This window comes from Mastomys coucha, unplaced genomic scaffold (assembly GCF_008632895.1).
Source record: "Mastomys coucha isolate ucsf_1 unplaced genomic scaffold, UCSF_Mcou_1 pScaffold8, whole genome shotgun sequence".
In the NCBI taxonomy this organism is placed as follows: Eukaryota; Metazoa; Chordata; class Mammalia; order Rodentia; family Muridae; genus Mastomys; species Mastomys coucha.
Genome location: NW_022196914.1, coordinates 63,211,184 through 63,225,211, shown reverse-complemented (window position 1 = coordinate 63,225,211; position 14,028 = coordinate 63,211,184). Strand labels below are relative to the sequence as shown.

General features: G+C 41.9%; 1 protein-coding gene across 20 annotated transcripts in view; it reads left to right on the top strand.

The window, feature by feature from the left end:
• Mast4 (microtubule associated serine/threonine kinase family member 4) overlaps positions 1–14,028 on the top strand; it is a 604,035-nt gene that overhangs the window by 514,332 nt on the left and 75,675 nt on the right. The gene's annotated exons all lie outside the window — the stretch shown is intronic.

The following is a 14,028-nucleotide window of genomic DNA, read 5'->3' as shown; positions in this document are numbered from 1 at the left end:
AGAGACAGAGAGACAGAGAGACAGAGAGACAGAGGGAGTGACAGAGGGAGGGAGGGAGAGGGAGGGAGGGAGGGAGGGAGGGAGGGAGGGACAGAGAAAGCTCGGCTATAAAGAGCATTGGCTGCTCTTCCAGAGGACCTGGGTTGAATTCCCAGCACCGACATGACAGTTTACAACCTCTATAACTATGGTTTCAGAGCCTCCATCTGTAACTGTTTTGGAGCCTCTGATGCCATACCTCTTATCTTCCATGGGCATGAGGCATACGCATAGTCCACAGATGGGCATGCAGGTAAAATACCCATATAGGCCAAATAAAAGAAAACAATAAAAAAAATCTGAATGGTCGTCCCTCAGAATCACTTAAACAGTGCTAAACAAGATGTTGCATATGTTAATAGCTTTAGTTGAGATGATCACAGCAAACATTAGTATAGCAAAACATGCATCCCATAATATATAATGGTAGCGCTATACCTCAACAGCTCTGCAAAACAGAAAAGATTCTTGTCAGTGTGCTTCTCATCTACTTGCAGATAAAATTTTAAAGTAATGTCATAGTTGGCTAGCTGGAGGGGGGTACTGCCCTGTGCGCCCAGTAAGAGACAAATCAGTACAGCGCTCTTGAAGAGGAACAAGGCTCCAGAGCCCAGCATGGGCAGCGTACCTACCCAGCACCCAGTAGTTCTGCCTCTAGGAACTTAGGTCTGGGATACAGTCACACAGACATTCAGCAGATCCTTAGGGGATCATGAAAACATCCAAATCAGCACAGATATCCAGTAATAGACTGTGGGATATACATATTAGAATTTTACTTGGTACTGAAAAATGATGGGCTAAAGATTTGGAAGGCTTAAAATGAAAAGGTATTGCAGATTATTGGGAACAGCCACCTAGCCTAGAACCTTTAAAAAGTTATAAACATACGAAGCATTAAACATGGTGCTGTACTCTTTGGGGTATTTTTTTAATGTGGACATCTCATGCTGACGTGATACGTAATGTATTTCTGGTAAGAGACTATCTGAATGATAGAGGAGGCCAGCCCCAAAGTCTAGAAAGGAGCCTGGAGGATCTGAGTGCGAGTCTGGGCTGGGAGGACGGCCTGGGGGATTCTGGGTTCCACTCCTAGAACCATAATTCCATAATTAAAAAAGAATAAGAGGGTCAGAAGCTGTGAGAGACTTTTTAAAATCTTTTTGTTTAGCTACCTGAATTGTTTACATTTTCTTTGCCATGTGCATGGAATTGTTTCGGTAGTATGATCCAAAGCTATAAAAATGTGCGGTTACTTTTGTGACTGTCTCTGCTTGCTCAGTTTCCTTTGCCTCCATGGTCCCTACCTTTCAATTGCTTTTCTCATCACTGTCCTTCAGGGCAGAGATCGACAGCCATGCTTATGAGGTTACCCAAGCATATCCTTCTGGAATTCACTTCTCGCCATGAACGCAGTCTGTTATGTCCTCTTAGGTCTTCTCTCCTGGCCAGTATGGGAGAGCCCCATGGTCAGTGTTTGTCACATCAGAGCCCCCCAAAAGGAAAGGTGACAGTATTTTCATTGGTGATCCTTCAGCCATGCCGGACCTGACACCCATAGATACTGGTCATTTCTTTTTAATTTAAAACCATTTTTTATTGACATTCATTTTTATATATGATAAATTCTCTCCCTCTTAGGCCTCTTCTCCTTTCCAGATTTTCCTCCCCCTCTTTCATGTCTCTTCACACATATGTAATGTATGTCCTACATCTGCCAGAAAACATGCAATATTTTTTTGAGTCTTATGTATTTAGCTGAACAGAATGATCTATTTGTATCCATTTTCTTTCAAATTATATATTTTTCCTCTATAGGAATGAACTCCATTGTGTATATAACCACATTTTTATTTTTAAAGACTTATTATTTTTATCTGTGTGTGTACGTGAGTGTGTGTGTGTGTGTGTGTGTGTGTCTGTTTGTGTGCATGTACCATGTTTGTGCAAGTGTCCAGAAAGGCCAGGAGTCTTTGCTTACCCTGGAACTGGAGTTTCAGGCAGTTTTGAGCCATGTGATACAGATGCTGGGCACTGAGCCTTGGTCTTCTGCAAGAGCTCTTGACCACTAAGCTATTTCTTCGGCCCCTATCCATATTTCCTTTCTCTGCTCATCAGCTGATGAGCATGCAGGCTGATTCCACACCTCTGCTGCTGTAACTCCTGTGGCGGTAAGTGCGGATGTGCTGGAATCTCTGTAGTAGACTGATTTAGAATCCTACGGCTATGTTCTCGGTGGAATTGAACTTGGCCACACATAGTTCTACTTTACTTTAATGAGGAACCTCCATACTGGTTTTCATAGTGGAGAGTCATTTACATTCACACCACCAGTGTGTCATTGCCCTTCCTGGCCTCATCCTCACCAGCATTTGTTGTTTATTTTCTTAATGATGCCCATTATGAGTGACTGCGATAAAATCGTGATGTACTTTGAATCTGCATTTCCATGATGGGTAAGGATATTAAACACTCCTTCATGTGTTTTATTGATCCTAACATGGGCCATTTTTGGTCTCTGGGTTATTTTCAGAATACAAAGCTCCGGCTTAAACCTTCTCTCCAGAGTTGTTAGCGTTTCATTTTGCCCACTGTCCCTGCCAACTTCGCGCAAAGGGAGCACTGGGAGTCATTGCTCTTTGGCTCTCTGAATTTAGTCATGCTCAGCCTATATCGATTCCTAAGAAAAGCTGTCCACTAATTTACATGCCAAAATATGCATTTGCATGTTCTTTTCATTCAAAGGTCTTCGAAATTCCAGTATGATTTTTATTTTATTTTAATTTCAAGATTATAATTTAATATTATAATTACATTTCTCTTTTCCTCCCTCCCCACTCTCCTTCATGGCTTCCCCTACCCCCCAACACTAATTTGTTATTGCATATATACATTCCCAAATAAAATCTGCTCAGTTCCTATAATGTTAACATATATGTATGTTTTTGGGGCTGACCACTTAGACTGGACAATCAATTGGTCTGCTCCTCCCCCTTGGAAGACTACCTCTCCCACTCTTAGCTCTTCTTAGTTGCTTGTACTTCTTTGTATAGGGTTGAGTGTTTAATATCCTTAGCCATCATGGAAATGCATGGGCTTTTCCCCATCCACTTTGGCATGTCCATTGGGGTTGTCCTTGTTCAGCTCAGGTTTGGACAGTCACATTGGTGAGAATTTATGGGTGTAGCTTCTGACATTGCTAGGAGATACAATCTCACAGCAGATTCCCTGATCTGCCTCTTACAGTCTTTCTGTCTCCTCTTCTGCAATTCTTCCTGACTAGCTTTCATGGTACGAGAAGGCACCATGCAGGCTTTCAAAGGAGGGAACCAATCAAAGTCCTTCCCAACTGTGGTACCTATGAATCAAATGCTAGCATGCCATGATAACCTTAAGAGTGAAGTAGAGCCATGTACAACTTAGGGTAACCAACAGCTCTCTAATTGGACTTAAGACCTGTTCCACAAAAAGGAAATGATGCCTGATACTAGAAATCAAACGAATTACTCAGTGTTAGTGAAGTCATGGTTATTGGAGGGGAATCTACATTCTGTATACCTTTAAGAGGTTAGTCACAACTTCTTCCCTGGATCATTACATCTCAGAAGACCACAAGGGTTCAACATATAATTGCTGCCTGTGAACTCATCAGATAATGCTCTCAAAGGATTTGTATTTGTGTGTATAGGGCCTCACAGTTGTGTACGTTTTGGAACCAACTCCCTGTACTACACTCTCCAATTATTTTAAGGTTCTTAACTAAAATCATAATGGGCAAACAGGAATGTGTACAGAACATAGTAGAGTGTGGACCTAAATGAGCATGTATATCCCTATGGAGCATATTTTCTACAAGAAATAATTTGATAATTAGATTAAGTGGCCTTACTTCGATTCTGATGGTCATTTGTGGAAACCAAGCTAGATGGATGGTATTAACTGTCTTAATAAGTGTAACTATTTTAATATCACACAGCAAAAATAATAGGCCATGAAAAATGAGAAACATGAATGGAAGACATTTTAAGTCAAGTGTTGCTCGTGAATTGTTAGGTGTTGTTTATAATAAAAAATGGTTTGACTACAATGATTAAAGTCTATAGTTAGTGAACATTTTCCTACCGATGTTTTAAAAATATTTTAGTTCTTAACCCAGGAACGTATGAATTATACATAGTTTAGCTCATGTAGGGTGAATGACCTAGTTTTAGAGCAGTGGTTTGCAACCTTGCTAATGTTGTGACCCTTTAATACAGGTCCTCATGTTGTAGTGACCCCCAACCATAAAATTGTTTCATTCCTACTTCAATAACTGTAATCTTGCTAGTGTTATGAATCATAATGTAAATATCTGATATGCAGGATATCTGATATGTGACCCAAATGAAAGAGTCATTCAAAACCACCTCCCCAAGAATGTTGAGAACTGCTGTGTTAGAGGAAGGGAGAAATTGATATGCGTGGGCATATGTAGAGGAGAATTGTGATGGAACATGTGAGGAGATGTAGCCCCTTCCCCATGGCTTTGCTTTCTGTGGCTTCAGGCAGCCATAGTAAGCTTTAAATATTAAATTTAAATACAAATTTTAAATATCAAGAAACATTAAATGGAAATCCCAGAGGTAAACCATTTGTAGCTTCTTTGCTGGCCCTTGAAGGACAAGAAAGAAGTGGCTGCTGTTCAGCCATATCCTGCCAGGACATCAGTCTGTACTTCCTGTCATTAATCTCTTCCTAGTCACGTCCCTTGGCAGATCACTGTCTGAAGCCTACAGTTAAGTATCTTGTCTTTTCCTGAATAATGGCCCCAGTTTGGATAACACAAAGAAAAGCTGAAAACTGTTTCCTTTTAGTGAGAGGGTGAAAGTTCCGTGTTTAGTAAAGAAACAACAGCAGTAAAAAGCCATCCACTCTGGTAGATGTGGTGGTGTTTATGTTAGGCATCTTTTTGTCAACTGGGACAAATACCTGGGGAAACCACTGTAGAGCAGGGAAGTTTCATCTGGTCTCAACGTTGCAGAGATTTAAGTCCCGGGTCACAAGACCTCATCACCAAGGGCCTGTGGTAACAGTAATGTCTTGGCAGAGTGGTGGCAGAAGTGTATGTCAGAGGAAACCTGCTCAATTCATGGTGGAGTGATGGGAGAGAGGAAGAGGAGAAGGAGGAGAAGAAAGGGAGAGGGAGGGAAAGAAGAAGGGAAGAGAATATGAATGAGAGGAGAGGACCAGCAACAACATACTCCCATTAAAGTCACACCTCAAATGACCTGCTATTGCAGACCCATCTCTGAATAACCCATTAATCTATGAACTCATCAGTGAATGAATATACTGATTAGATCCAAGCCTTGACGGTCTAGTCATTTTCAGTAGTGCCACCAGCTTGAAACCAAGCCTTTTACATTTTATACATGAGTCTTTTTAAGGGATACTTCATATCTCAACCTTACATTAGTAGTCTGTTCTGGTACCTAACTTATAAATTAAAATATATTGTAATGTATGTATAAGTAGGAAAAAATCATAGCATAATACAGTATTTATTTTATTTGAGGTTTCAGGAACCCACTGGGAACTTGGAGTACTTTGTTAGACAAGGACATTTCTTTATCTTAACCCAGGAGAGCCCCTGTGGGCGGGTGGGATTGAAAGTGCTGAGATGGCAAGTAGTGTTTGTTCGTGTTGATGGGGAAGGCATTTCAGGTCTAACTGCCCTTTTGAGAATTCTTAGAGGTCAAAGGAGGGTGAATATGTAAAAGGGACATTGAGTTCATATACCCAGGAGTGGGAAATCGACTTTTAGAGTACATTGGGCAAAGGAACAGAAATCCAGGTATGCCCTAGGGAAGAGCTCTACAGTCACCTGCAGACACGAGCAAATTCTAAGATATGCTTCTCAAACCCAACCACCTACTGCAGTCGCCTTGTTCAAGGGGGGTGGAGCAAGGTCTGGACAACAGCATCTGGCTTCCAGTTGATTTTCAGATGGAGCCCAGGGTGAAAGCCCTTCCTTCTCTGATCTAAGGGAATGTAAAGGAAAAGTGTGAGAAGCATTATCAGAACCGAGTGCCCATGCCCGGGGATGCCCTGATCTGTGTGGTTTCTGTGAACTGACACTAGGAATTCAGACCTGTTAGACTCTCATCTCGCCCCGTGCGATTTCCTTACGAAGGAATAGGTTAGCAAAAATTTCCAGCCCAAACAATAATTATTTCTAAGGAAACCCCTCGCTTATATCTTGTTGTGTTGATGAGATTCCTGCCCACTGGATTCCATAGGAACATTTAGAATGTCTTAAATAGGACCAGATCAGCTCTAGTATTCATTCTTTAACTAAAGGGAGCTAAAAGGGAAAGGTTTATAATGAGCATCACCTTTACAGTACATTTAGGAAGCTATATGAATGTTCAGCCTTTCATTAAAATGCTTCTGTTCAGACTCAAAATTACTTAGCCGTTGGAGCTAACAGTCTAAGAACCAATTTCCTGATAACATCCCCCTCTTCTAGGATAAAAGGGAAGTTCTTTGTATCTAATTATGTTAAGAAATTGAAATCCCTTCCTGTCAGACAGAAAAAAAATAATAACATGTACACACTGCCGTATTCTTTAACTCAATCCTACCCAGATTCTGGGACTAATTAGTTATCTGAGATTAATAGCACTAATCAAGTTCCATGTAATTGCATGGAAGTTAGGAATATCTGTTACTGTGACTGTGTTCTTGCCTCCCCTTCCTTGACCTTACAAACACAGCTCAGGAACTTTAAACAAAGGGTGAAAGTAATCTCGTCTCTATTGCCGAGAGGTTGCACTACTGTAGAGGGGAGGAAAACGTACAGCCCCCAAGCCAACTTTCTTCCCCACTCTTACCGTGCACTCGTCTCTACCAGGGATCACCTTGAGATGTGACATCAATTCAGAGTAATAAGGAAGGGTCAATGGAAAGCTAAAACATTCTCAGGAACCCATTACAGCATCTCTCCAAGGGATTCGTGTCAATGCCACCACATTTCAAACACAGGACACAAGTTCCAGAGGAATGGCTTCATGAAGCAGAGACAGTAGACATCTGTGAGTCTCCTGACACTGAGTTGACCTCGTACTGGGTCTCTCCTCCAGTCCCTACATGTCTTCCACCCTATAACCTCATCACTCACTCCTTGAAAAAGAAAAAAAAAATTACGTTTGTGAGAATTGTAAATCTGTTGTCAAACAGTATACTGTAATTTACCATCATCGGGAGATTTTTGTTTAAGTAATTTTGATGCCTTTAAAGGCATTGGTTTTGGTAAATGTTTTCTTCAGATGACTAAACGTCCACAATAGGTTTTGCAAGGTGATCTGAAATGGGTAGATGCGGATCTGCTTCTGTCAGTAGGTTATTGGTCACAGTGTCTTGTTCATCTGCTGTCTGTTCTCACAGGAGACTCAGTGCACTAAACAGCAAGAACTTTAAGCTAATTGAATTTGGAAATTAAAGCAGTGTGTTTCAAGTTTACTGTGTAACAGGAGCCAAGTTAGGCACCCAGAAGTCAAATACCTCTTTTGTGCATCTATGTATTTTCCTGGAGTCGTGGTGGTCCTCAACCTTCCTAATACTGTGACCCTCTTGAGGAATATAGTTAGTTCTTCATGTTGTGGTGACCCCAATGATAAAATTATTGTTGTTGCTACACCCTAGCTCGTTTCGCCACTGTTCTGAATTATAATGTAAATATTTTTAGAGATAGAGGTTTACCAGAGGGGACAGGTCCCACAGGTTGAGAACCTCTGATCTGGATCTCATAGGCTTTTAGGATTGTGAATGTGTGAGAGGAAGACATGAATAAAACATAATATTTGAATCGTTGTGCTCCCTTCAGGAGACAGAACAGTTACGATTATTACCTGAATTCTCATCTTTACTCTATCAAAGTTTTCCTTTCTGTTTTTTTGTTTTGTTTTTGTTTTGTTTTGTTTTTTTTGTCAACTGGTTTGGATGTCTGCAAACAAGTCAGCGACACTAAGTCACTAGGCATTACATAACCTGAAGCAGAAAAAAGTTATTCTTTCTCTCAAGTATAGGAAAAAAAACCCTCTAATACTAATACTGTTACCTTTGAGAGCAGTGTCACATGCACATGAACACGAGGGCATGGAGACGCATGCCCAGCTGTCTGAAGTGTTGCCTCTGTAAGTCAGACAATTTGAAGCTAATCTGGGTATCCAGCCACTGCTCCTAATTCTGCTACTCCCAAATATGCCCTTCCTTAGCCTTCCCCCATCTCAGCAAATACCAGTGTCCGTCCATTTGCCTGGAATCTAAAGCCTTTATTTTATTTTATTTTTTTAGCTTAAAAATGTTTTATTCTGCTAAATATTTTTACTGAAGAAAAAATTTTCAGATAATATATTTTAATCATGTTTTCCCCTCCCATAATTCCTCCCAGATCTGCCCTACCATCCTATCCACCAAACTCTTGTGTTCTCTTTCTCTCTGAAAAATAAACAAGTAAAACCAAAAACCCAAGAAACACACAAAACCCTCAGAAAAATGAAAATTAAAAATAAAAACAAACCAAGAACAAGACCAAATATATATATATATATATATATATATATATATATATATATATATATATATATTTGGTCTTGTTTGGGTATATATATATATACCCAAAGCAAAATGAGACAAAAAGATCTGCAAAGATGTCATGAGTTCATTCATTTTGTGTTGGTTAATTGCTCCCAGGCACAGGGCCTGCCCTGAAGTGTGGTTATACCCATTGAGACCCCACTGAAAAGATCCTATTCTTTTCTTTGTCTGCAAGTATTGGTTAGTTACAGATAGCTTCTTGCTTAGGAGTGGGAGTTGAGAGCACTTTCCCCTCCCAGTGCTGGGACCCTATCCGGCTTGAACTGGTGTCAGCCTCCTGTGTGCTGCCACAATCTCTTTGCATTTGTATGTGTATCCATTCTGTTGTATCTAGAAGAAACTTTTTCCTGGAAGTCACCCATCATCTCTGGCTTTTATATTTCCCACCCCCCACCTCTTCTTTTCCACCGACATCCCTGAGCCTGAGAGTACAGGGCTTTCATGGTGACATCCCGTTTAGGATGTGCGATCTAAAGTCTGTTGTACTCTGCATATAGTCCAGTTGCAAGTCTCTGTGTTAGATCTCATCTACTGCAAGGAGGAGCTTCTCTGATGATAATATCTGAAGCACTGATTGTCTATCAGATATATTATAAGCTATTCTTGATTGCTCATTTCCCACCTTTATCCTGTGGTTATTTCAACAAACCACATTGGTTTTCTAGCCAGTACCTCCCTAAGATCTGCAGTTGCTGCATCCAAACTATTGTACTTCCCTTGTCTGTTGTGGCCAGCTTCCTGACAGATCTCCTTGCCTAACCTGCTTGCAGTCCGCTGTTATAGAACAGCTAGAACATCTTATCATGTCCTTTCCCTTCTGTGAAGTAGAGGACTAATAAACATTTCTTGCCTGACTTAGTTAAGCAGTGGGCAGTGGTTCTGGCTATGCCAGGTTTAGGCAGAGAAATCGCATATTATAAGAAAGCCTTAATGCATTGTGCATAATCTGTGTTTCTCTTGAACACACAAGGATATTGGTCCTTTAGCCACCGGCCTGCAGTGAGTACAGCATACCATTGTTAGCCAATCAAAGATAGTCCTTGGTTATTTAGGGCCTAAACAGCTGCCCAGGTTTAATTAATATTCCACAATTATATCTGGACAGGAGCCAGCTTCGGAGACAGGTGTCTAAGTAACAGGAAGATCTCTGACTGTCCTTCGCACATCACCTGTTATGGTCCACCGGGATCCACTCGAAGTTAGCTGGCGACTTGCACTGTGGTTTCACATGACTCATTCTGTTGGAGGTCCCTGTGTAAAGCTTGCAAGTCCCCACTTCATGCAGCCAGTCTTTCTACAAGGAGATTCTAGATTTGGCACTGTACAGTCTGGTCTTCAGGTTGTGAAGCAGTGGCCATGTGTTGCTAAGGATCAGCGAGGCCTTCAGAAAATACCACATTGTTACGGTGCAAAACATCACAGCTCATTTAAGGGGATCATCAAGTAATGAGAATGAGGATTCAAATGGGGGGTGGGGTGGCACTTACTCTTTGATCCACCAGGAGTTTCAAATGGCAGTGGTCATTAATTCTTGGATTCCCTCTGTCCTTCAAGAAAACTGAGACATCGGAAACTGTCATTTTGTGAACAGATAGCTATTAAAAGCACATTAATAATCTATAGTGGGTAAAGCATATGCCTTTTAAAAAGATTTGCAGCTTGCTTCTCTGTGGTGAAGACGCGGGACTTCTCCATCCTAATTACAAAGCAATCAAACAATTTAATTAATCTGGAAATCACTTTTTTCACAATAACTGCCTCCAAAATGAGGCACCCCGTGTAGTGCCGTTAGGTAAAGCACGGCTCTGAGACCCTGCTTGTGTCTTAGCCGTGCCTCTGCCTTATGGGGATCATGGTGTTAATTACCTTCCCAAGGCCTGACCACTATGAAGGCTTACTGTATCTGGTCAGAGTATCAGCAGTGATGCTGGCAGTCCATAAAGTGTCCGAGCTCTCAAACATCCAAGAGCCAGCAAATCCCGGGAGCAGCAGGTTGTGAGTTACAAGCAAGTGCCGCACATATGGGCAGAGAATTAACTGGCACCAGTTTCTACTCGAGAGTCTCTCAGGTATTGCTTTGCAGATGGGTGGATGAATTCAGAGAGCAGTGTGCAAGGAGTGAAGGTCATGTGTAGGACTCCAGTTTCAATCCGTCTTGCGCTCTTCTCCAGAAGTGGCATTCATGCCTTCAACAGAGAGGACTTCATAGAGCATAAATGGCATGAACCCATCTACCCTAAATTCAGAGTCAGGATACAGTATAACAAAATTGCTGAAGCTCTAGAGACCAAAAAGTAGGACATTTTTTTGTTTAAAATAAAAATAAAACCTTCTACAATTGACCTCTCTAACTCTAATATACTATACTAATCTTACTATTTCTCCCCAAGGAAAATTGAATTTTGTTCAGTGCATAACAACATTGTCTATACAATGCACAGTTACCCTTCCCTGTGTTAGTACCAGAGAGCCCCACCTACTCATCAAGATTCTCTATCAGTGGGTCATTCTGCTGTGTTGTCCCTCAAGTCTACCCACAGTGCTGACACCAGGCACACTCTATGTTCTTTCTTTTCCATGGCTTGGTTCTAATGTGTCACCATCACTCTTGATTTACCACAGAAGTTCTCTCTTGCCCTTGCATGCACTGGTCCAGCTCCATCTCCTTTGGTGCACCCAGGCATCTCTTAAGCCTCCCACTACCTGGTACCAATGAATATAATTCATGGGTCATTGGCTGTACCACTCTGAATTTGCTATCCATAGAGAGCATGTCTCTGAGACCACTTTAATGTTTACAGCATTTCTAACTCAGTTGTTTCTGATTCCCCAAAGTCCCCATCCACCATCTTACTTGAAGCTCGCTGAATTGCCTTGTCATTGAGTCCCAGTCCTTCTGATATCTTATGATGCTTTAGAGAACTCTAGTGATAATATAGTTTTAACAACAACACACAACATTATCCCAATTCTTTCTACACCCCCCCCCCCCATTTTTCCCTAGCAAACATCAGTATTGTCAAAACATGGATAGACTATAGGTATAGTCATGGTCCCAAACCATTACACCACTTATGGACGTTATTATCATCATAGTTTGTTGAAGTTCTCTCTATGTTTTTGCTAACATCCACACATTGACAAAAATGCCCGAGAACATCTCTCAGAACAGTCTCGTTCTTAAACAACACACAGCTTTGTGAATGCTGTATACATTTCAGTTCGCCTTTTTGGACTACATTTGAAAAAAAAAAAGTAGATCTGCAGAGTTGTTAAGATACACAGATGGCCGTATAGACTTGAGGCTGAAGGTAAAAGAATCTAGGGTTTGGTTTTACGCAGGGAAAGACCAAGTGAGGGAGGAAAAAAAAATGAAGTTTCAGTTGTACCTAGGCAGGCAGCCCAGGGTGCAACGCTAAGTCCGGGGATGGTTAATGGAAGCCTTGGCAATGGCAGCTTTGATTTCTTTGAAGGGCAGAGTTAAATCAATCTTCTCAGTGTATCTCTGGATGGCTGTCCTCAAGCTTGAAGATCAGCACAGACTATGAAGTGTTTTATAAAATGGCACTGGCTTCCTAGGGGCCGCCATTTTATGTTTATTCCTCGGGTCTCTTCCCCCCCCACCCCCAGTTTTGGTATTTAATGAGCTCTTTGTTTCCACTCACCACATGAACCCCCAGCTTTGGTGTTCTCTGTACAGAGAAGACAGGCTAGGGATCAGAGCAGATTCCCTTGGTGTTATTTTATTCTTGTGAATGAGGCAGAAAGGATTGTTGTCAGAATGTCTTGGCTTTAAGTAAGCAACTGTTTGAGTTACAACTAATAATTTACTGGTAGTTTGTTCTCCATGGTGTGTGAGCAACATGAATATACTCCCAAACTTAAAACAACAACAACAAAAATCCCCAACCTCTATACAGTGATTCCAAGCATTATGTTATCCCCCTTAGGAAGCAAGGGCTTTTAGCCATCTTGAAATTATTGAGCTCTTTGACAGAATACAGAGGGTGACACACAAGCTAAATTAGGAGTGGGAGAATGAATGCTGTTGAGAGAAATCAAAATAAGTTAATTTGCTGTGTAGATAAACAGACAGAATGAATCCTGGATTACTGGACGGCAAAAGCAAAATCCATTCCTCCAGGGGCCCCGGGAACAGCAGATGCAAAGACATGATAAATTTCACTGTGGCAGGGGGACCACTCCTTGCCTGGCTCTCTATAAAGAAATGGCTTCTCAGCGCTTCCCCGTTGAATGCCTTTGATTGTGCTGTCATAAAGTTAATAGCATCTGTTGAAGACAACACTATAAAATTTGCAACCTTAAGTTAATTGAAAAATTTCAGTCGAGATGTAGCCAGTGTAAGAAGTCCTCGAGGTAACAGTAAACTTCCCCTCCTTTAGGTGTTAGCACACTAATAACAAGTCATTTACCTCCACAGCTGGGTGGAAGCCAGTATCCCTTACAGCTGGCTACAGTGGTCACTCTCATGGAAGAGCCAGTGACGCAGCAGTGGCCTTGCTACTGGGAATGAAAGGCATCTCCCAGATCTATCTCTCCACTTCTCCAGGAAGTACAGAGCTACTTTGCAGCCTTTTCTCACCTCCGTCCTGAAACCAGCCCCATTCCCAAGCGGTCCTCCGACAATGCTGTGCATCTCATTAAATATGCAGGGGAAGCGGCATGGTCTGGAGTGCCCTGAACTTGCCCTCACCAGCTGCCTGCCAAGCGTTGTCAATGATCAGCAGCAGGTTGAGCAGGCTAATGGAGAAAGTAACAAGCCCCCAGGGAGCTGCCCTCCTTCCTGTGTGCAGTCAGTGCTCCTTCTCTGCCTGTGAAGGACTTGAGGAGAGCTGCCCATCTCCCCCGTGGGCCACGGCTTTTAGAGTCTTCCGCCTGGCCAGTCACAGTCCAGCTGCTTAGGCACGCGGGGCTTGCTGAAGACAATATTGGCAAGGGGTAATCCTGCCAGGTTCTTCCAGCAATACTAAGACAGCGCCTGAGACATTTTATAAATGGGTCCAGATGGCTGGATTCTCCTTCGTATTTTATGACTAGTCTTGACACAACTCCCTTTTTAAATATATACCTTGGAATCCAAGCCTTCACTTTCAAGACTTTTTTTTTTCTTTTCATACCGAGGCCGCCTGCCACAAAATAAAAAGCACCTCCAAGGACAGTCTAAGCTTACCTCCTACCTAAATGTTAGCTTCTGAAGACATAACACAAAACATGTATGTACTCATTACTCTACAGACCAAAATGCTTAGATTATAGTGCTGAACATACGTATCCCTATGCTTGGCCCACTTGGAAAGCCATGCTGGAACTTAGTGTCCTCCCACCCCACCC